This window comes from Phyllostomus hastatus, unplaced genomic scaffold (genome assembly GCF_019186645.2).
Source record: "Phyllostomus hastatus isolate PE091 unplaced genomic scaffold, TTU_PhHast_1.1 phas_contig_1, whole genome shotgun sequence".
NCBI classification, from domain to species: domain Eukaryota; kingdom Metazoa; phylum Chordata; class Mammalia; order Chiroptera; family Phyllostomidae; genus Phyllostomus; species Phyllostomus hastatus.
Genome location: NW_025333498.1, coordinates 34,069,532 through 34,095,150, shown reverse-complemented (window position 1 = coordinate 34,095,150; position 25,619 = coordinate 34,069,532). Strand labels below are relative to the sequence as shown.

The window sequence follows — 25,619 nt, the reverse complement described above, 5'->3', positions numbered from 1 at the left end:
ATGAACTATCAAAGCTCATGAGAAGAAATAGGTCAATCAAATAGCCCAATATCCAGTAAAGAAATGAAATTTGTAATTAAAAAACAAGTAGTTTTTACAAAGGCAACCCCTTGCCAGATGACTTCACTGGTCGATTCTAACAAGTGTTTTAAGTAGAAATAAAGAATAGTTTCAGAATATTGAAGAGGAGATAATACCTCCAAATTCATTCTATGAGGTTAGCATTAGTCAAACAGCAAAATTTGACAGACATAGAGAGAATAGAGAACTACAAGCTAATATTCCTCATGACCATAGATGTAAAAATTCTAAATAAAACTTTAGCAAAATTGATCTTTTCAATATGTAAAGTGAAAATACATAATGAATAAGTGAGGTTCATCCCAGGAATGGAAGGCTGATTTAACACTCAAAAACCAATCAATGTAATTCACCACATTAACAACCAAGAAAGAAAAATAAAAGGATCATCTCAATAGGAAAGCATTTGAGAAAATGCAATTCTATTTCTGATTAAAAAAAACAGAAAGGACAAAAGCAACAACAACAACAAAAGCCAGAGCCACCTAATTATAGCAGGGAACTTCCTCAACCTAATAAAGGGTTTGTAAAAAGCCTACATTTGTTAAGAGACAATGTTTTCTTCTTAAGATCAGTGGCTTTTATCACTTCAACTTAACACTATAGTGGAGATTCTAAGCAATGCACTAGAGTAACAAAAATAAACAAATACTATCCATATTATAAAGGAAAAAGTAACACTGTCATTCCAGATGATATGGTTATTTAGAAAATTCAATGGAATTTATTTTAAAAATTATTAAAACAAACAGGTGATACCTTCAGTTTGCAAGATATAAGGATAATATACAAAATCAATTATATTTCTAGATATTAGCAGCAACCATAAAAATCAAAATAAAAATCCATTTAAAATAGAATAAAAAATATGAAATAGTGATAAATTTGACAAAGACACGCTAAGATCTCTACTCTGAATACTACAATATATTGCTGAGAGAAATTAAAGAATGTCTAAATAAATGGAGAGCTATGCCTATTTAATATTTGGAAGCCTCAATATGATATTTTTAAGCTGTCGATTCTCCTCATTTCAATAGATTTAATGCAATACTAATCTGCTGCCTAGTAGGCAGCTTTTGTTTTTCTAAGAAATTATCAAGCTGATTCTACAATTTATATGAAAATGCAAAAGATAATGGAATAACCATAAGTTTTGATAAAGTAAAAAGTTAGAAAACTAACAGATGATTCCAAAATGTACTGTAAAGTTATAATAATTAGGATTCCCTGGTATTGGCATAAAGAAAGACAATGAAATAATTTAAAGTCTGGAAATATACTCACACATATATGGACAGCTGATTTTAATGAAATATGCAAAAGATATTCAATGGAGAAAGGAGTGTATTTTTAATTAATAGTACCAGAACAACTAGATATCCATGTGCACAAAAGTATTTAAATATATTTCTTGCACAATATAAAAAACAATTCAAAATGTAAAACCTAAAATTATAATATCCTAAAAGAAAACATTAGAGAAAAACATTTGCAACTCATCAAAGTAAAAACTGATAAAATGGACTTCATCAAAATGGAAAAGTATTGTACCTCAAAGTCACTGTTAGGAAATTGAAAAGACAAATCACTGGCAGGAAGAAACTGTTAAAATACTCTATCTGATAATGGACTTGTATTAAAAAAAAAACAAAAACCTCTCAACTTGGTGAAAAGAAAAAAGTCAGTCAAATATAAAAGACTCAAAGATTTCAATAGACACTTCACTAATGGAGGCATACAGATGAAAAATAAGCACTTGAGAAAATTCTTAATATTAGAGAAATACAATTAGAACCATAATGAGAAAACTCTATACACCTATTAGAATGACTAAAATTAAAAAGTACTATGTTAGTGATGATATAAGAGAACAGAATATAGAATAAAGGTAGGAATGTAAAATGGTACCACAATGCTGCAAAACAGTTTTACTATTTCTTTAGCAACTCCTAGGTATTTTACCTAAGGGAAAGAAAAGCATATATCCATACAAAGAGATGTACACTAATGTTCATAGCATTTTTAAAATATTTTATTTATTTTTAGACAGAGATGAGGGGAGAGATAAAAAGAGGGAGAGAAACATTGACTGGTTATCTCTCGTATGCACCCCAACTGAGGACTGAACCCACAACCTAGGCATGCACCCTGGCTGGGAATGAACCAGTGATCTTTTTCTTTGCAGAAGAATGCCCAACCAACTGAGCCACACCAGTCAGGGCTGTAACAGTTTTATTTGTAGTAGCTAGAAGCTAGAAACAATCTAAATGTCCATCAAATGGTATATGGGTAAATTATGATTTGTCAATTCATGGAATACTACTTACTACTGAAAAAAATAGAGGAAATATTGATATACCCTGTAACACTGTTAATTTTTTAAAAAAATTACTGAACAAAACAAGGCTAACAAAAGGATCACATATATGAGTCAATTTATATAAAATTTTAGTCAAATGCAAACTAAGTGACACAAAGATAAGCTGTTTTATGGACAGCTGATTGTGGGATACTAGAGCTGGAAGAGATAACAAGGAGGCATGTGAAGACTTTTGGGAATAATGTACATATTTATTACATTGATTGTGGCAATAGCCTCCCAGGTTTCATGTAAGTCAAAACTTACCAAATAGCACATTTTAAATATATGCATTTATGTATGTTAAGTATACTTCAGTAAAGTTGTTAAAATATTAAAGCACACACACCACAGAGACACAACAATGCAGGCACCTTACAAAGAGAAGCAAACGAAGGAAAAATGTAATTGATAGCATCATCAACTACAGATTCTCAGTATGGTTTAGCCTATTCACTTTTAATTTCTAAGATTTTATTTATTTATTTTTAGAGAGAGGGGAAGGGAGGGAGAAGAGGGAGAGAAACATCAATGTGGGAGAGAAATATCAATCAGCTGTCTCTTGCATACCCCCAACCCATGGACCTGGCCCGCAGCCCAGCATGTGCCCTGACCAGGAATCAAAACTGTGAACTTTCAGTTTGCAGGATGACACCCACCTCTCAGAGCCACACCAGTCAGGACCTTAGCCTATTTACTTTTAAATGCCCTACTGATCTAAGTTTAACAATCTACCTCTCAAAACAACCCTGTGGAAATCAGATACTACTTATTGAAGTTTTTAACGAAGTACACTGTACTGTGGAAATAATTAGTTTTATTATGATCATAACCCTTCAAAATTAGAGGCTGTTTTGTCAATAGCCAATATTTTAATTGACAGGATGGAATTCACTTTAAATGATCCAATTTTCTCTGTCTTTCAAATTACAATAAAAACAGCAATGTATTTATTTGAAGGATATAACCAAGTGAAATGCCCTATGATGTGAAATCCATTTATTTTCAAATTGCACAAGCAATGAAGTGAGAAAGAAATGGAAGCTGACATCATAAATAATGGAAAAATGAAAAGCAGACATTTTTATTGAACAGAGTAGTGTGGTAAATGAGGTGAAGAAATTTGTAGACTTTTGGGATTGCAGTATCCAGGTTTGTGAAAGCATTAAAAGGAAGTAAAGAATTTTCTAGAAATGTCCACACAATTTGAAATTTGACAAGTGAAAACATCAGTCCTAATAATTTTATACCAATAAATTTAGACAAAAGTCTAGTAATTTCTTTTGAAACTGTGCCTTTCCAAAAAAACTTTAATTCATGAAAATCTGAGCATAATGGTTTATCTATGTTGAGAGCTTGACATTTCTTTCATTTTATTTCATTGGTCATAAAAACCAGACTTTAATAAAATTTCATTTACTGGTAAGTGAATTTAATCTAAGTTCATATTATCCACAGTTTTGTTGGAAATGGTTTTGTGGAACACTTATTTTGTAAACATGATAAGGCACTCTTATTGTCAATATAAAGATTTGTTAGCCTCTTTTTTCCCCCCAGCTTTATTTTTTTTAAAGATTTTATTTATTTATTTTTAGAAAGGGAAGGGAGGGAGAAAGAGATTGAGAGAGAGAGAGAGAGAGAGAGAGAGAGGGAGAGAAACATCAATGTGCAGTTGCTGGGGGTCATGGCCTGCAACCCAGGCATGTACCCTGACTGGGAATTGAACCTGCGACACTTTGGTTCACAGCCCACGTTCAATCCATTGAGCTATGCCAGTCAGGGCTTCCCCAGCTTCATTGAGGTATGATTGACAAATAAAAATTGTGTATATATGAGGTTTGCAGCGTGTTGATTTGATATACAGAGGTGGGCAAATGTAGGCTTATACTTGTTCACATGAAAAATAATATAGTTAATAGATAATAATACAGAAATAAACTGTTTCACATATTCACAACGATAAACATACTTTTGCTCTCCTCAAGCTAATCCATTACTTCACCTAGGTGCGGTGTGTGTATGTGCATATATGGTGAATTCATTTCAGACCTACTCCCAGCAAATTTCAAGTACAGGCATATTTTGCAGTTTTGTGTTTTGCTATATTGTGCTTCATACTTTTGCACTTTGCAGATATTGCATTTTTTTACAAATTGAAGGTTTGTGGCAACCCTGCATAGAGCAAGGCTATTGCAGCCATTTTTTCCAACAGACCCAAATAATGGTTAGCATTTTTTAAGCAATAAAGTATTTTTAAATTAAGGGATGTACATTGTTTTTTTTGACCTAATGCTATTGCACATTTAATAGACTATATAATATATTATAAATAACTTTTATATGCACTGGGAAACAAAAAATTTAATATGACTCACTTTATTGCCATAGTCACTTTATTGCGATGATCTGGAACTGAACCCACAATATCTTTGAGGTGTGCCTGTATGTTATACAGTAGTATTAACTATAATCACCATACTGTATATTAGATCTCAGAACTTATTCATTTTATAACTAAAAGTGTGTACCATTATTGGCTTCTTTAAAAAAAAAGTCCAACCCTGGCTGGCGTAGTTCAGTGGATTGAGCGCGGGCTGCGAACCAAAGCATCGCAGGTTCGATTCCCAGTCAGGGCACATACCTGGGTTGAAGTCCACGGCCCCCAGCAACCGCACATTGATGTCTCTCTCTCTCTCTCTCTCTCTCTCCCCCCCCTTCCCTCTCTAAAAATAAATAAATAAAATCTTAAAAAAGAAAAGGAGGAATTTTCTTGGACCACACATTAAATATACAAACACTAATGAAAACTGATGAGCAAAAAAAAAAAAAAGATTTTAAGTAGATTTACAAGTTTGTGTTGTGCTGCATTCTGGGCCACATGCAGCAGGTTGGACACCATAGCCTCCATAAAGAATGTAAACCAGTATTAATGGAACTGCAGCACGTTTCTCTCTGGTTACCTGCTTAGTGCAGGGTACCTGTTTAGTGCAGGTTAAACCTAACCACATTACAAATGGCTTGAATTTTTCATTTCTGTGCACACAGTTAGATCTTCTGGCATCTGGGCCACCACTCTGCATTAATCCATTGTTTAAACGTATCTTATTCTATGTCTTTCCTCTTTGATTAATTGAAATCACAGAAGAAAAAAATTCTCTACATAAGAGATACCTGAGAAATTGTTACTAATGACTGTGTTACATGTATTATATATGTTTTAAATCACTGGGTCACTGGGAGTCATATACTCACATTTAAGGTGTCTATGGAAAACTCTTTTTTCAAAGTGAATGTGTTAGAATTTTATTTTCAATGTTAACTACAACTAAATGCCTGATTTCATATGCTCCTTTAGGAAAAAACAAAACCAATGAAAAACAGGAAAATTAGGAAATAATCAAACTTTATGATGATGTTAGCAAACCTTAGAAGAATTTGTTTTGCCTTTAAAATTGTAATAGCCTAAGGCTTGGTAATTTTTACTACTATGTCTATTTATTAAAACATTCTGGTTCCCAAAACCAGAATATGAGAATAGATATCAAATAGTCATTGAAGTAATGTGTCACCTTGCAAGCATACTACATGGAGACATTAGAACTTGTTATTAATCTCTGGTTCTCTTTTATAGTTACTTGACTGTCTCCTAAATTGACTTTTTAAAAAGAAACACATTTCTTGGGTTGTCAATACCACTCATAATTTACTGCTTTCTTGAATCAATAACATTCACTGCTCTTTTTCATGGTCTCACAGTCTTATCATATGAGTGTTTCTCTGTAGAATGTAAACATGTGGAATATTTATCAGCCTGCAGATATATTCATCTAATGTTTAACCTATACAGTCTACTCTTTATCTGTCTATCTATCATTTATCTATCTATCTACCTATCTATCTATCTATCTATCATCTACCAGTCATCTATCTAAATTTATGTGTGTGTGTCTATGTAAGTGTGAATAATATTTATGAATATTTAGAATTTAAGTCTCTAGTAGTAGTACAAAGGATATACTATGACAATAAATATGTGGATTTAAAAAGGTTACTGCATAAGTGAACTCTATTGCAAATAAGTGTAGCATGATACTCACCCAACATCCTAAAGGAGTTGGGACTCAGATAATTAAGAGATTTGGGAATTATGAAACCCTTTAAGATGGATAGAAATTAAATGCATAAAAAGGAATAGATAGAATGAAAATGATATAAAATAAGGTGTATAATACAAATTTTCATTAATGTATAAAGCAGAGGAAAATGATATTTTTATGATTATTATATATATATATATATACATTAGAAATAAATTTTATTGGGATATTACTCTAAGTTTTTGTTCTGCTTCTTGAATTAAACCATTGAATGGAAATAAAGGTGCGTAAAAGGAATTTGATTTTTGTACTATGATAAAAACAGCAGCGTTAACAAATATAGGCTCTCTAACAAATACAGGCGTATTTCAAACATACTAAGCAGAATTTCCTTGTTTTTAGCAAGAAGTCAGGTGTACCTGTTTTTTTAATGAGTTTTAGTACATTTAGAAACCAAGAATCATTAATAGAGATAATATCTGAAATGTCACCATTGAGAAACATGCTCCAATTCTGTGTCTGTGACTACTGGATTTTCTCTGCTAATGTGCACAGATACTCAATATGTACCTGCATTAAACCTAAAAATCTTTATGATCCTTCTAATCTAAATACATAGGACCTCAAGTTAACTGTTTGAATTTATGGCAATAAGGAGAGATACATGAAGAAATTAAATTTGCTCAGAATTATTACACAGAAAAGAGTGACAATTTCTATCATGGCCAAATTTCACTATACCTTCCATTAAGGGTACTTAATCATACAAAATAACACTGAGAATTAAGGCAATTATCCTGCTTATTTACATTTGAAATGTGCCTAAAATATTCTGATAAAATATTTAATTTTATTTTGTAGCTAAAGACGTGGTGCCTTGAATTGGCTTTAAAATATTTATTTTACAAATTAAGTTTCTATTTTTTCTTTTTTAAATTAATCTTTATTGTATTTTCCCCTTTACCATTTATTTCTCTTAGACCCCAACCCACCAGCAATCACCACACTGTTGTCCATATCCATGAGTCCTTTTTTCCTTTTTGCTCATGCCCTCCACCCCTCACCCCCCAACTAGCTGTCATCTGCTCTCTATTTATGAGTCTGTCTCTGTCTTGCTTGTTAGTTCAGTTTGTCCATCAGATTCGACATATGAGTGGAATCATATGGTATTCGTCTTTCTCTGACTGGCTTACTTCACTTAGCGTAATGTTCTCCAGGTCCATCCATACTGTTGAAAAGGGTAAAATTTTCTTCTTTGTTATGGCCATGTAGGATCCCATTGTGTAAATATCCCATAGTTGTTTTATCCATTCACCTATTCATGGACACTGGAGCTGCTTCCATACTTGGCAATTGTAAATAATGCTGCAATGAACATAGGGGTGCTTGTGTTCTTTCAAATTAGTGTTTTGGGTTTCTTGGGATATATTCTCAGAAGTGGGATAGCTGAGTTGAAAGTCCTATCCATTTTTAAATTTTTGAAGTATCTCCACACAGCTTTCCACAGTGGCTGCACCCATCTGCATTCCCACCAACGAGCAAAAGGGTCCCTCTTTCTCCACACCCTTGCCAGCATTGGTTGTTGGTTGATTTGTTGATAATAGCCATTTTGATAAGTGTGAGATGGTATCTCATTGTGGCTTTAATTTGCATTTCCTTGATGATTAGTAACATTGAGCAACTTTTCATATGTCTATTAGCCATTTGTATGTCTTTACAGAAGTGTCTATTCAGGTCATTTGACCATTTTAATTGGGTTACTTGTTCTTTTGGTATTGAATTTTGTAAGTATTTTATAAGTGTGGATACTACCTCTTAGTTGATGTTTTCCTTTGCGGTGAAAAACTTTTTAGTTTGATGTGGTCCCATTTGTTTCTTTTTTTCTTTTATTTCCCTTTCCTGGAAAGATATATCTGATGAAAAATTTCTTTGAGCAGTGTCTGAGATTTTGCTGCCTGTGTTTCATTGATAAGAATTATCATTAAAATGTCCATACTACCCAAAGCAATCTATAGATTGCAATTCCTATCAAGATTCCAATGACATATTTCACAGAACTAGAACAAATATTTCAAAAATTTATGTGGAACCACAAAAAGCCCCACATAGCAGCAGTGATCTTGAAGGGAAAAAATGTGGGAGGAATCATGCTATCTAATACAAACTTTACTATAAGGCCATAGTAATCAAAGCATCCTGGTACTGGCATCAAAGCAGACACATAGATCAATGGAACAGAATAAAGAGACCGGAAATAAGCCCACACCTTTACAGTCAATTAATATTCAGCAGAGAAAGCAAGCACATACAATGGGCTAAAGATAGTTTATTAAAAATAAATGATGTTGCGAAAACTGAATAGATATGTACAGATAAATGAAACTAGACCACCTTCTTACTCTACATGCAAAAATAAATTCAAAATGGATCAAAGACTTAAATGTTAGACCTAAAACCATAAAAATCTGAAAAGTTTCCATTCTTTTATGAAAATAGAAAGTTAATTAACTTCCAAAAATATTTCTAGTTTTGAAATTTTAAGAATCATTTATATATACTGTGTTTAATGAAATGAGATAAAGTTGTCATTAAATTCCAATAAAATATTTCAAAAACATTAATTCAAATAATTTACTAAGTAATCCATTTAAAAAATATTTGTTAGTAATTGAGTATAGGGAGGTAGACAATAGTCAAAGATAGATGACATTCCCTGGTCTCATAATCTTATGTTATTGGGAGATATGATAGACAATAAATGAGTAACCAGGAGAATAGGAGAATTAGTCTATTAATTTCAGACACAGACAAGTGCTTCAAGTAAAATAAATGAGAAGTGGAGCACTACACTGCCTCAGAGTGGTCAGGGAATATCTCAAAGTGTTTTAGCTGAGTTTAAACTGATTGGAGAATCCAGCTGTGCTGGTTTTTGTAGGGGAAACATTCAAGATAGAGCATCATGCAAGATAAATGCAAAAAGCCTTGGGCAACTAAGAAATGGTGAGCTGAATTTTCTCATTCCAAATCCATAGGATCACAAATATCCTAAAGCTATTGGAGAGGAAAATCATTCTTATTCAAGGGCTAAAATATAAATCATTCTGTAGGACAATATTTAGTTGATTGACTTATTCAGTGAATAGTTGATATGCACCTACTATATACCAAGCACTGTGCTAGGAACTAGAGATGTAGAAATGACCAAAACAGGCCAGTACATGCTCTCTAGGAGTTTGTGAGGCTTTTCATTTGAATATCACTTCATAGAATCATTTTACACATATTATCATAATAAACCTTGATGTTTTCCCCCATACATTTGTTTTTTTTATCTTTAATGCATTCTGGAATGTTTACATTATACTTTAGATTACCTTTGTTCAGCAGCCAAATATCAGTCTGCCTTCATTTTAGCCATCAGTCAACATAATTATTTATATATATATGGACCTGCACTAAACACTGCAAATAGTATATGTCAGTCTGGAGAGTAAAATATGGTTTAGGTATCACTTGAGGGTGCAGATATAAAGTACATTATATTCAAAGGAGGAAAATATTTCTGTGGTCTAGGATAGTCATGGAAGAATTTATAAATTAGACATTCAAGGGCTTTATAAATAGCAGAAGAACAGGGACTAGAAATAGGTGAGCTCTGACTTACAGTCTATACACCCATGGTTCTCCTTTGCACTTGAGCCATACCTAAGTTCAGGCTAGAGTATCCGATCTCCCTCCTCCCCATTTTATTTTCTCTCTTGAAAGTTATGTGAATGAAATATTACTAAGCCATTAAATATGTGTTTTCCTAAAGTAGGATTAAAATGACAGAGTTAATGAAGTATCCATTAAAAACTCAAGAAATAGAACCTACTATTTTTACTTACCTATATTTGATGCCTTAAAGATTTCTAGGACAAAATTACAAAAATGTTGTTTCTATATATGTGCATTCAGTTAGGAAATCTTGTGCACTTTGCTAGCCAAAATTAATACATTCAAAATCAAATTCATATTCTTTTTGTTAAGGAAGAGAATTTAAATCTCTATGGCAACTACTGAAATAAATGTGCAACATCTTAAGCTATGATTATACTGTCACACTTAGTGATGTCTATCTTAAGTACGTGACTCCCAATCATTTCATTGTTGCTGTAGTCAACCAGAAATGTAGTTAAAAAAGGAAACCAATTATGAGATTTATTTAAGTAAGGCTGACTGATTTCAGCAATAATGGATTCGAGATACTAAGGGTAATCCTTTTGAGGGTATGAGATAATGTTAAGGAAAGGTTTTGATCCATTTGTTCAAAATTGAGCATTCAGCACCAATAACACTGAGTTTTAAATACCACTGAAAATGTAGTTGTAGATTTTTGAACAGATTTCTTAAATTATCCTAAAAAAATAAATCCAACTTAACTGTTTTCACTACACATGCAAATATTCAAACTTGATGAATTACAAATTATTAAAATATTTAGTTATTAAAAATAGCCGCTGGTTTACACTCTAGACATGCTAAAATTCAAATAAAAATTTGGTGTAGAATTATTAGTCCTCATCTATTGCCACCAGAATGTGCCTGAATACTAAAGTAAGTTCCTGCATGACTGCTCCATTGTCAAAGATTTGACTATATTTTTCTTCCCATTTCATTACTTCATAATTCAGTGTGCAAGGTCAGTCTTGTAATTTTTCTATTTTAATGGGTTAATCAAATTTTTTATTTATATTTTTAAATTTTGTATTTTTATTGGTTGACCAGCTGTATATTCTGTAGTTTTAATAGGTCAATAAAAGTTAACAAGGCTTGAGCAATCATAACTTCTGGAATTCCTGAATTAAGAATCTATAAATAAATAGCTCAAAGAAAAAATGTTTCCCACTAATCCTGTGATGATATATTTGAATATTAATTAGACCTATGAAAGACTTATGTTTCTCGATTATTTCTCTGGCCTTGTAAAAGAAGACCTCAGGAACTACAAACTTTCTTTTCATATTTGGGGAACAGAATGGAAGCTCTTGAATCTTTAAGGTCATGGAAAGTTAAAGATGTACCTGAGGAAGTTGGAAATGTGTTGCAGAGTCAAGGAAAAGTATAAGGAAGGTGACAAATTTGATAGTTAGCTTTTTGGAATGTATAATTAAATAATCATATGCAAATGGATGAGTTTGCCAAAAAAGAAAATAGGAAGAGCAGAATAGCAAGACATGTCCTTAGATAGCACCTACACTTAGGGGTGGGAGAAAAAAAGAGAAAGTGAATGCTAAGTCAAAGCTGTCAGGGAAGAACAAATATATATAACAAAAACTTAGAAAGTTATAGTGATTGTCTACAGTGTCAAATGCTGCCGAGAAGTGAGGAAGTAAGAATAATGAAAGCTCCTAAAAAACTGAAAGTGCTAAGTAAGCACTTTCAGATGATAGAATGAAGATATCAGAATAAAAGATGTTAAGAAAATTGGATTGTGAAGATTTTTATAGAAAAGGAAAACTTCTAAAAAAGTTCCCCATCAAATAAGAAAGACGACACATAGTAACTTAAAGGTAAATATGACTAGAGTAATTATCTTTGATATTCTTTTGTTTTATCATAGGGGACACAATAAAATATAAGCTGATAGGAAGGATTAAAAAGCCTAGGTGATATTGAAAGAGAAACAGGAGACAATTGATGAGGTAAATACCTTCAGGTGTTAGAAGACTGTTACAGAGATAATAAAGTAAAACTGTCTAACATTTTTTAGTTTACAATGCAGTTTTAGGCTTATTATTTCATTATGTCTTTATGGCACACTGTGAATGTGTTGTGATTGTCTTATCCTATAACTATTGGTTTTGAGTCTCAAAGAAATTAAGTGATGTGGCCAGAAATCGGCAGGTCTGAACATCAAACCCATTTCCTGTGTTCCCAGTCTACTAGTCTTCTATTCTGAGTTTAAGATCTCAAGGTCAGGGTTTAACTTGGGAAAGGAGGGTTGACTCTCTTTCCTAAAATGAAAAGAGGAAACTAAGGCATATGAGATATTTCAAGGAGGGAATGAATAACATATCAAGTGTTCTGGAACTCAAGAAAAGTGGAAAGCAAAAGATTATCTGCAGAGAGGATGGGATTGATATTGGGGCTTGGTAAAAGGAGAAAGACTGGTATTCAACATAGCTTCTTCAGCAAGCATTTGGAAGAGCATTGATGTTCTCTATTAAACAACCTTTCAATGCCACAAGAGTGACATCTTTCAATTCTAATGAAACATGAGAAAATTATCTTCACTACACTTTAAGTATCTTATCTGGAAAAATAAACTCTGCACTGCACTCTCCTCATTTGGGATTGATAGGGAATAAGGTAACATGATAAGTGTTGTTTTTCCATGGTCATTTCTTTACTTTTCTTCTAAAGTATAATGTAACCTGCATCGATTTCTACCATTTTATTTTTAAAAACTGTCAAAGTACAGATTTACCTTCCCTCAAAGTGAGTTTTGTGGTTATAGTGAGCACTGGATGTGACACTAATATGAATATTTGTATATGTTTCACCTTTATCTCACTAAGTATTCGACAACACACACACACACACAAAAGATGCCTGTAAGATGATTTTTGGAAAGGAATCATAGTTTTCTATTGATGGCATTAGAGTTTTATATGTGCCTCTAGGGAACGTATTTATCTGAAGCAAAACAAATAGCTTCCTATAAAAATATCTCAGGTCTTTGGCAAGAAACAAAATGTCTCTAGCTGATTGAAAAATGGAAAAGAAAACTGTGTCCATAAAAGGATTACAGTTAGGATGAGTACCTCTTAAAAGCAGTCCTCCTCTTGTAGGCACGATGCTACTCTTTAACTGTCAAATGCAAACTCACGACTGGACTTTAGTATGTTCAGATCTGATCCTCACAACTGGCCTGGCCTGTGAGCTACTTACATACAGAGGGCCATGTTTTATCATCCTTTCCATGCCCCGGAGCCCAGCATGGTGCTTGACACAAAGTCAATGGCCAGTATATATTTGCTGAATAGACCCCAGCCAAGGCCTAAGGGACAATGCTGGAAAGGGGAAAGGTCATTCCCTTTCCTAAAATTTATCAGGAAGTCTTACCTTTGAAAGACATTTGACCACTTCACAAGTTACACAGGATATTTCATTTCAAGGAAAATGCTATGGCAGCAGTCAGTTGAGAGGAGAATTTACAAATAGACAAATCGAGTAATTGAAGGATAGCTTTCGAAGGCACCAGGTTTTCTTCCCCTCTCCGATCCAAGTTCTTGTTAAGTATCTCCGGCATCCATAAAAGAACAGGAGATGTTGTCACACACTGCAGCTGGGTACCCAGGTGGTCTACTGCTATTTAGAGAGGACTGTTCTGGCATGAATTCTAGAGTGGCATCATGCAGCTGTCACATGCTCTTTGGCCAGAAGCAGCAGATATTACTGCTATCTGACAGGCAGTCCGATCATCAGACATGGCAGGAAACAAGTGTAAAATGCAAAACATATGACTCAGATATTATTTTATAAGTCATAGATCCTTTCATTCCATTTTTCAAAAATTTAGTCTATATGCAACTTTCAGTTGAGGCTTATTTGTAGGATTAACTGTACAATGAGGAAAGCACAAATTTCAAAAATTCTACCTTTGCCTTGGTTAATATCCCTCTTAAATGCACAGTAAATACTTCAAAAACCTCAACTATTTATCACACTGTAAGATTATTGATTATTGAAAGATGAAAAATATGGCCAATTCACACTATTTCTTATGCTTTTTAATAAATGATCTACTTTAGAAAATGTATGCTAATAAAAAACTAGTACATTTTTGTAAATATGAAAATCTAAACACTAATTTTCTTAGGCAGAACCACCTTATATTACTTAGGGTTTTCAATATCTGGTAGAGAGCTTCTTCATTTCTTGTCTGTTATATTCATACATGTCATTTAAGCAGAAGATGGAAGATTTGTCATAATGCAAGTAGGAATGAGTCTTGCTCTCTTATCTAAAGTGGAATTGGGAATTCCTATAATACAAGTAGTCCTAATAAAATGTGGAATTATGATGGGTAACTATTGTCCAGATGCTAGGAAATGAAGTGCACATAATGCATGGTAGTTCTGAAGGTCTAAAAGTTCCAAGGTGCAGACAGGTGTTGAGAGGCAAGATGTGACAGTAGAATGTGCATGTTGCATATGTGTGTGTGTGTGTGTGTGTGTGTGTGTGTGTGTGTGTACATAGAGAGAGAGAGAGAAGGTATCTCCACTGTGCCTTTTAATAGCTGGGAATGGGTGTTTGTGTTTGACAGGAGTGGGTGACAAGGTTAAAAAGACTGCATCTGTGACCACAACAGCTCACTATACCTGTGATGCACGCTGGTTCATACACATGCTGTCTGAGGTCCACTTCCAAACAGTTCTTCCAGTTCAAGCCCCACCCAGTATAAGCGCACCTTTCCTTGTTTCTGTTCTGTTTTTTTCCTTCTCTCTTCCTGGTACCCCCCTCAACCCCCCAACTCCAAGAGTCACTTGCCAATTCTTTGACAAAGGAGAAAGTAGATTAAGTTGGGAGACCTCCCTTAAGGAAAATTATTTCAGGATTAATATTTTAAGTCTTTTAGGAAATGAATAGGTATAAAAGGGTTCATTTTGAATTTGGAGATTTCAGAAGATTTATTTCTAAGTTAAGGTAGAAAGTACTTTGTAAGAGAAAATACTTGATAACTGGACATTTTAAAAGAAAATTAATGGGATATATGAATTGAAAAAGATTCAAATCAGAATTGCCTACATTTAATACCAATGTGAAAATAAAATATTCAAATTACCCTATTTCTGTTTCTTGAAAAACTATCCTATGGCCTGAAGTTCTTTGCATATTTTGTAATATTTGTGACCTTTCTAAAATAGAGTAACTACCAAATCTGATGGGAAAAAAACACATTGATTGCTTTATAATAAATTTTACAATGTTATTTCTCATAGTTTCTCTTGTTCAGAGAATGATATTTGTACCATGTCCTTCTAAAGTGACTAACATATACTCAGCTTCCTCAACTAGGAAAATGTTGATTGAAATTTTGGATGCATATATCTTTTTAAAGTAGGTTGCTTGTTCATAAGGTAGTTCTATTTTTAATTTGAGGTTAAAAATATGGAGGTTAAAGAACCTCCATACTGCTTTCCACAATGGCTGCATCAATTTGCAATCCCACCAAGAGTGCACGAGGGTTCTCTTTTCTCCCCATCCTCACCAACACTTGTTTGTTAATTTATTGTTAACAGACATTCTGACAGCTGTGAGGTGCCATCTCATTATGGCTTTAATTTGATTTCTCTGATGATTATAGTGATACTGATTATCTCCCACACGTCTGTTATCAATCTGTATGTTCTCTTTGGAGAAGTATCCATGTAGGTCCTTTGCCCATTTTTATATATTTTTTACATTTTTAAAATTCTTATTTATTCTATTACAATTGTCCTAATTTTTCCCCCTTTGCCTTCCACTATCCAGCTCATGCCCTGCTCTCATAGTCAATCCCCACACTGTTGTCCATGTCCATGAGTCATTCATACATGTTCTTTGACAAGTCCCTTCCCTTTCTTCCCACTATTCTCCCATTCCCCTCTTTCCTTTGGCAGCTGTCAGTCTGTTCCCTGTTTCCATGTCTCTGTTCTGTTTTGCTCATTAGTTTATTTTGTTCATTAGATTCCTCTCATAAATGAGATCATATGGTATTTGTCTTTCATTGACTGCCTTATTTCACTTAGCATAATATTCTCCAGTTCCATCCATGCTGTCGCAAAAAGTAGGAATTCCTTCTTCTTTCTTTCTTTTGCATAGTATTCCATTGTGTAAATATATTACAATTTTTTAGTCCACTCATCTACTGATGGGCACTTAGGCTATTTCCAATACTTGGCTGTTGTATATAGCGCTGCTATGAACACAGGGGTGCATAGGTTCTTTTGAATTGGTGTTTCAGGTTTCTTAGGGTACGTTCCCAGCAGTGGAATCACTGGATCAAAAGGCAGTTCCATTTTTAAATTTTTGAGGAAATTCCATCCTGTTTTCCACAGTGGCTGCACCAGTCTGCATTCCCACCAACAGTACACTAGGATTCCCTTTTCTCCACATCCTCACCAGCACTTATTGTTTGTTTAGTAATGTTATCCATTCTGACAGGTGTGAGGTGATATGTCACTGTGTTTTTAATTTGCATCTCTTTGATGGCTAGTGATGCTGAGCATTTTTTCATATGTCTATGGGTCCTCTATATGTCCTCCTTGGAGAAGTGTCTATTCAAGTTTTTTACTCATTTTTTAATTGGATTGTTTGTCTTCCTGGTGTTGAATTGTATGAGTTGTTTATATATTTTAGAGTCTTTGCCCGTTTTTTAATTGAAGTGTTTGTTTAGAGTATGTGATACATATATGCAATGGACTATTACTCAACAATAAAAAAGAATGAAATCTTACCATTTGTGACACACAGACAGATGTAGAGGGAATTATACTCTGAAATAAGTCAGGTAGAGAAAGACAATTACCATGTGATTTTACTTATAGTGGAATGTAAAGAACAAAACAAACAAAACAGAAATAGACTTATAGATACAGAGAATAAATTAATGGTTGCCAGATGGGAGGGGGTTGGGGGTCTAGGTGAAATAGAGGAAGCAATTAAGTACAAATTGTTACTTACAAAATGTCCTGAGGATGTAAAGTACAGCATAGGAAATATAGTCTATAATATTGTAATAACTGTGTGCAGTGTCAGATGTGCTCTAGAATTATTGGAGGATCATTTCATAAAATATATAAATGTCTAACTACTATGCTGTACACACTAACCTTATATAAAATAATATTGAATGCCAATTGTAATTGAACAATTAAAAACATTTTGGAGAGTTTTATAATTCCTATCTGAAGATATGATCTGAAATTAGTCATTTACTCTATATAAAGAATGAATTTGAATGTGAGAAATATGGAAGAAAACTTAGCCACTATCAATCTTACTACCTTTCCTTTTACATACGAATTTTCTTAGGACTCTCAAGATTGACTTGTTCCAAATTTAACAATTAGTTTATGTTTATTTCATATCCAGAATCCAGCTTTCCCATTTCAAATCTGGTGCTTCTCTTTTTTATACAAATAATAATTCTGTTTTTTAAAATACACCAAATTAGTCAAACGTGGATGGATTTTTAGGCATGTTGAATCCATGGTCCCTAACATCTCTGGTGAGCACTAGAAGGTCACAGCAGCTTGACATATGAGACTTCATGATATCAGAATATGACTCCAGCACTAGAGACCTCTTCAGGATCACATAAATCTCCCCAGTGATATTCTGAATTGCAAATCAGACCAACAGTCAAATAAATTAAAGGAGACCCTCCCTGACCAAAACAATTATAAGGAATAACTAGCAAGTTTTGTGTCAGGAATGAATAGAAAATGCCTACAGAAGCCCTTATGTCCACCTCTTTTGGATGAAGACTCTCATGCCTTTTGTATTTGTGTCAACCTATTAAGGATCATATTGCCTTGAGGAAAGATTCTTTTAGTCTTTGCTTCAATTGTAAGAATTAAAGGATTTGTCATCAATCTACTTGAGTAGGTATTAACAAAGTGGAGAATCAAAGTGTTGACAGTGATAATTTGAAACAAACAATGAATACAGAAAGAAATACTTTGAAAATTAACTCACCAACTCATTGGTATCTTATTTTAGTTTTTCCTTTGTCAGAACTAATAAAATAATAAATGTTCTTAATTCCATTTTTAGTCCTCATATGAAGGTATATTTATTAATATTTTAGAGAGAGGAAGGGAGAGATAAAAAGAGAGAACAACAATCATTTGCCTCCTGTATATACCCCAACCTGGGATATGACCCACAACCTAAGTATGTGTCCTGACCAGGAATAGAACCTGCAATCTTTTGGCTTATAGTTGATGCTCCAACCAACTGATTAACACAGCCAGGACCTAATTTCATTTTATGAGACACATTTTGTATAAGTTGTGTGATTTTTCAGATTTTGCTATATCAATATGAATAGCTCTATCGGTCACTCCTTATGTATTAACACATTGTTTGCGGGCAGTTTTTATCGCGAGCTCTACTACCAGTCAATGTAAACCATATAAATATGTTTCCCACATACAATGTGTTAAGCACCAATGTGAACTAAATATTTTTTAAACTTTGAAAACACTGATTGAATGGTACATATAAGTTCTGATATTTTTCACTATGTGTGAATTATACCAATTTCAAAAAGTGAATTTAAATTTCATGTACTGATGAATGTCAATTTCATAAAGTGAAACATATGATGCCCCTTCCAGAAAAGATAATAATGTGGTTAGGGAGATAAGACTAAAATAGAGATATGTAATGTATATACATAAATACACACACACGAACGTTTAACAACATGGCAAACTAAAGAACTGAGCTAAATACAGTGAGGAGGTATAAAAGTAAGTGTCAAGGCTGTAAGTCAGTAAAAACTGTGGTCGATGAAAGCTAGTAGCATACTTAAGAGCTGTTTTCCTGAAGAAATGTGTGTGACTTTGGCCTAATAGGGAGAACATAATAGAAGGGGAAATCACGTACATTAATTCTTAGCTTTAATTCCCCAGATTATGTCAAGTTGTTACATTTCTCTCTACTCTCTCTATTTTCATTGTCATCACTCTGGTCTAGTCATTATCATCTTTTTCCTAGATGATTGTAATAGCCTCTTAATAAGTCTCTCCTATTTGCTCCATTTCAGTCTATTTTTCTCACAAAGGTTAAGTATCTTTATGTGTGTCAGGTTGCCTCGGTACTAGCAATAACCTGTGAAGTAGATGCTCCTAGCCTCACGTTATTTCTGAAACATAAAGCACAGAAATATGAAGTAACCAAGTTCATCCTGCTAATAAGTGGCAGAGTCAGGATATGATCTCGGGAACTAGAGCCTCCACAGTCACAACCTTTGTGTATGTGCTTCCATGGAATATTGTTGTTGTTTTTGTTTATGGCCAAAATAAACAAAGACTCTGTGCCAGAGATCGTATGTGTGGGAGAGGGCAGGGGGATAAGGAATAGTGTGAAGACAAGCAGCTGCACGAATTTGACTCAACAGCTGTAAAATAAGAAATGATTGTAACACTAGAGCTGAGATTGCAAAGTTGAAGTTTATGAAGTTTACAAACCTTAATTAAAATGTCACTCTGATGCAGGCGCCAAGAAACATGAAAAGAATAATGCATGTTAGTTAATTGTCTTCTAGCTGGGAGAAGAAAATCAAGAAGATAATCAAATGAGCAATGGGCATTTTACATTTTGATTAATAACTTTCTCCATCATCAAAAGCCTCTTATAAAAAATATCTGGAAACAAAAACAAGCAACTAACTAGTTTCAATCCCCTGTGGATAAAAGTACAGTTTGCATTTTATACATGATGGAATTTTCTTGAGAGAGTTATGGTATACAAATATTAATCTGTTAGAAAGCTATAAAATAGCAATCAGTTGTGCTTGATGATACAGAGTAATTTGGACATCATTAGTTCATATGCTAGTTTGGACATTGAGTGTTCATGTGGGTGAGGCATCGTGTTTTATTCAGTGTATACTGTTTGTTCAGACACTGTAAAATAACTTCAGAAAACAAAATAATTTCTAACTGGAGACTAATTGGCTATTTTATAAAATTCCACACTTTACCTACCTTCCTAGACATTGTAATTCCCAAAAAGGTAAAGTTCACCAGAATTTGAATAAAATAGTTCTAATAAGCAAGAAGAACCTGATAATCAGCAGATGTCTGTTTCCCTAAACAGCAACAACAGAAAGTTAGGTAATATACAGATAATTTTGTTTTTCCCACAGGAGGTATCAGGCATAGTGCTTGATCCAAACAGTTTATCCCATTTTCCAATGGGAAAATTAAAACCTTGAAGACTTAAATAACTTTTACAAGTACACATAGACAGTAAGTGACAGAGTCACTGGAATATTTCTACTTGCTTATCTCCATGCCCAAGTTATTAATGACTGTGTCATACTCTTTCTTCCTTCTTTTCTTTCCTTCATTTCTTCCATCCTTCCAAAACATTTTTTGAAAGTACACTAAGGGAAATTACCATGCTAGTCATAGGGACTCCACTCATTTTGAATTCTTTTCACTTTAATATTTAACTATATTGTTTGCTGGGAACTGTATCTACTAAGTACACAATGACTACCTGGTCAATGTTTGATCAATTGAATGTTTTGTTTTTGTATTAACTGGGCATTATCATGACAATATCACTCTAGATAATGTATAATGCTATGTACTCCTGCCTTGATCTTTTTATTTTCATGCAAATCTGGCATAGAGACTTTACCTGGAAAATATCACATGAATGTCTATGACATTTGTGAGCACAGATGGCAATGGGAGAAGCGCTCATTTTTTTCCTGTAGTCAGTAGACTGGCTCTAAAGCAAAACACAGGCCAGTGTTCGCTGAGTGATGCAACATTTACCTCCACCTCTGTTATCTCTCATAAGTGTAAGAACTGCTTCCATCTGTGAGAGTGAGAGTCAGTGACAGACTTTTCTTCTGTCTTGTAAATCAACAACCATTATTGCATTATGCCAATACATGTGCACACAAAACCTCATTGCAGTTAGGAGGATAACCCAAAATCGGCACTTTCACCTATCCTCACACTTGCTTATTAGGAAGAAAAGGAGTGAAACCACTGGAACCCTACTATTAGAAGATTTTAAGCTAGATAGTATTTTCTTGATTGTGTATATATTTAAGGCATAAAATCCATAAGCCTACAACCCAGGGTAAGGGCCAAGAGGGACAGAGTGGAAATAAGGGGCCCTCACTTACACAGCCACAGTGCTAATCCATATTTGCAAAAAAGGCAAATTGGGAACCCTGAGGACAGCTGTCAATCACTAATTTATATGCAACAGTGCTTACTGAGTAGTCGGAAATTAGTGATATAAAAACTTTAATGGTTTTATTTTTTATCTAATCATTGTTTTATGCTTTGAAGAATGTTCTTTAAAATCCTGATGTCATTTGGAATAGATTCTATAGCTTTCTGGTCACTTTCAGTTATTAAAAAAACTAGTAATGTTCAGTTCAAAGATTTGATTTCATAAGCACTACATGGCTCGCATTCCCTAGGCCCACGCTGATAGAAGTACTGGAAGGGTTTTCCGCATTGCCAGGCTCCCAGAGCGTAAGATCAAACAGAAGGGATAGAGAATGGCAGGTCTTAACATATCATGTTTTATGATGGCTGCCTATTATTGTCTCAGTATGGTTTCACTTGCTATTTGTGACCTCTGTTTATATGACAGTCTTCTATACAAGGTTTTGTTGTTTACTGAAAAGTGTTCTCAGCTTCACCCCCTACACCCTCTGTCATTCAAATGCCTTTTGGAGAGGGAAATTTTTGTCTCTTTCTGACCCTGTAAGATCCCCTATGTCAACAGTACATCTGCTTGTAATTTGCCATGTTGATAGTCCCAAAGCTCATTTTTTTTCTCTTCTATATCCCATGTAGAGTTTGGAAATCACTAAAGTCTGGTCCACTTACCTCCGAAGACCACTCCCCCCAGAGTCATTGCATCCCTGGATGGGATGTGCAGGAATGAGTTGTACAGTGAACCCCAACCCACCTTCGGTATTCTCTGTATCAGAGGGGGCCCCCATTGCACTCCAATCATGTTCTTCCCTACACTTTAGGCTTTCCCCCACACTCACTCCCCACTCATGCTGTGTTCAATGGCAGCACCATGGTAGAAATGCTGAGCTCACTGCTCGAAACATCCACCAGGGAGTGAACTGCTAGTCTCTCTTTCATTCATCTAGTTCTGCTATATGACTGGGGTGAAAGAAGAAAGAAACTCTTCATTTATACCTAATCCACAGAAGAGGAAGGAAAGTTTCAATACTAACACTGCATTCCTGACAAAGAAGAGAAAATCTTAAATTTCTTCTCAAGTACAACATGTCATATGCTATTTCTTCTAAACTGGGGACACCTGTCTGAATGGCCTGGTCACAGCGCAAATACCAGAGTACTTCACTAAATTGTATTTTTTGACAGAGAGATAATGTGAATTCAGCTAAATGGCTACTTTTATAAAATATTAAAATTTAAACTTGGCCCTGGCCTGGTTGTTCAGTTGGTTAGAACATCATCCTACACACCAAAAATTTGTTGGTCCGACCCCCGGTTAGGGCACATACACAGGTTGAAGGTTTGCTTCTAGACTGAGCCACACATGGGAGGCAACCTATGGATGTTTCTCTCTCATACTGATGGCTCTCTCTCTCTCCATCCCCTCTTCTTTCCTCTCTCTCTAAAATCAATAAATGTATCCTGGGGTGAGGATTTTGAAAATAGTAATAAGATTGTATTATTTAGCAACATGGTTTTTCATAAACTATCAATAATGTCTAATGTTTGCTTGTGTTGTGACCTCCAAAGTACTTTCTCTATTCCCAAGGTATGGCAAACAGCAGTTGCATATCATTTTAATAAACTACACTGCCTGGTTTGATACTCAAAATATTTCTACGAAAATTTCAATTTAAAATCTCTCTAAAATATGTCAGTTTAAATCTTATATTCTGCCATGGATGCCTTTGTTATATGAATCTTGGTACTTATTGTACATACCGGCTAGCATGCACTAGGCTTGGCTCTGTGCCTACAAAGACGAGGCATCCCCACTGCCCTTTTAGAGGCTGTGGTCTTATTGGAGGAAAAGTGCATAGTCAAACAAATAAATAAATTGCAGATTATGATGAGAAATGAAGGAAATAAATGGAGGTTGCTATTACAGAAAAAACCTGGGATGAGGTACTTTAAATATGGCAATTGGGGAAAATCTCTGTGATGAGGTGATGTTTTAGCCGAGATGAGAAGTTTGGGAAAGAGGCAGTCAGATGACAGGCAGACAGAATTGTATTCCTGGTGCAGGGAGAGCAGCGTTGGCACTTTGGTGTGTGATTTGTTATTCCAGGAAATGGCAGAGGGCCAATATCCCCAGCGCTTATTGACAGAGGGGGAGAATTATGTAGGGTCTTAGAAGCCCTGTTAAAGGATTCTTGTTTATATTCACAGTGCAATGAGAAATCACTGAAGGATTTAAGCGGGGAAGCGAAATGAAGTGATTAAATTTTTAAAGACCACTCTGATTTCTCAGTACAAAACAAATAGTAGGAGAGCAGCAGTGAAAGCAAGCAAGACCATTAGGAGTCTGTTGCCATTGACAGACAAGAGATGTTGATAATTAGGACAAAGATGGTGGCACTGGAGACAGAGACAATATACTGAGAATTATTTTATAGAGAGCGCCACCAGGATTTGTTGATGGATTGAGTATAAGTGATTAAAGAAAAGAATAAATCAGTGATGACTTCTAAGGCTTTGGGAGGATCCTGGTGTTTTTGTTTGTTTGCTTTTTTGTGCTGACCACCTGGATGAATGGTAACACTATTTATTGAGGACTTTTTTAAAAGACTGAAAGGAAATAAGACCTGATTGGTGAGATGGAGATGAATTGACAGTTCCACTTCAGACATGTTTCTGTGGATGTCTCTGCAAGAGAACACATCAAATAGATATTTGAATTCATAAGTCTGGATTCCACAGAGGAGGTCCGGGCTGAGATGTCACTGTGGAGGTGGTAACTAATGAAATCATATGTAAAGTTGTAAGAACAAATAAGAACACCTGGAGAATGAATAAAGAACAATGAAGGCCAGCATTCTAATAGATGTTTAGAGTTAAAATATGTAAACAGGGAAGTAGTAGGACAAAAAGCTAGAGCATCCAAGAATGTGTCTGATAAGTATTCATCAAGAAACTTTGGTGATTTTCACTATGGCAATTTTGGGGAAGATACAGAAATGTAAAGAACTTCGTGATGAATAGAAAAATAGATGAATCGTGGAGCAAGGTAAACAACCTATCTCAATAAAAATTTTACGTTAATTTATAGGAGAGGATTCGGAAAAAAAGAGATGTTGAATGAAAATATGGACTGAGGAATGGAGTTTTTGTTGTATTTTGTAATTTTTTAAATGTTTATCTCTTTTTAACCTATTTGAAAGAGGAGATTTTAAGTGATACTATGTGAAGATAGATATAATCTAGGAATGAGGGAAAATATTGATGTTTCAGGAGAAGATTAAGAGGAGAACCAAACCAGTGAAATCTTTAAGCTAGCTTTAAGGGATATGATATAGACAGACAAGTATAAATTTGTCTTTGATAGAAGGATCAACTTCCTCCTTTCCAATGGTAAGGAAGAATGTAAAAATATATGTAATTACAAAAAAAAAATTTATAGCTTTCATGCTAGAAAGATGAGAAAGTTACCAATTAATTAAACATATTGATTATTTAAAAATGAGTTATCCTGTCTTTTGATAGGAATGGTGAATTCCAGTCTTCTTTTATATCACTGCATCATTTTGGTGTTTGGAATATCTTCTTTGTTAGCATTACAATATTTAGGCAGAAAATGAGAAAAGATATATGTAATATACAAAACATTGTTGATGAATACAACTTGTTACCTGGCATCTTTCATCTTCTGGTACAAATGAATGTCTCATAGCACTACACAATCCTGAGAGTAGCCCCCTTTTAAAATAAATATTACTTGAGGAATGAACTGGAGAATGTTTTCTCTACAGATAAGCAACTCTTCTTAGAATAGGAGCAATGTTAGCTACAGTATCAAACCAAGTCTTTCCAATTACATATAGCAATCATGATGACTTTGTTTATTGGAATAAAAACTGTAGCACTTATGTAACGTATCACTTTATGAAATAAATCTATGGGTGTGGGTAGTATATGTACATATAAGTCACATCTATGTATTTAAGTAATATGTAGGTATATTTGTCTATATAAAACATACATACACACATACTATTAGTATAACCTATGGCTATATATAATGTGATTTTATAGAAATAAATGTTTTATGGGTACTTAAAATGTTTTATGGGTATCTATTTAATAGATACA

General features: G+C 34.2%; 1 protein-coding gene across 5 annotated transcripts in view; it reads left to right on the top strand.

Annotated features, from left to right (window-relative positions):
* GALNT13 (polypeptide N-acetylgalactosaminyltransferase 13) overlaps nt 1–25,619 on the top strand; it is a 495,830-nt gene that overhangs the window by 328,197 nt on the left and 142,014 nt on the right. The window lies entirely within an intron of this gene.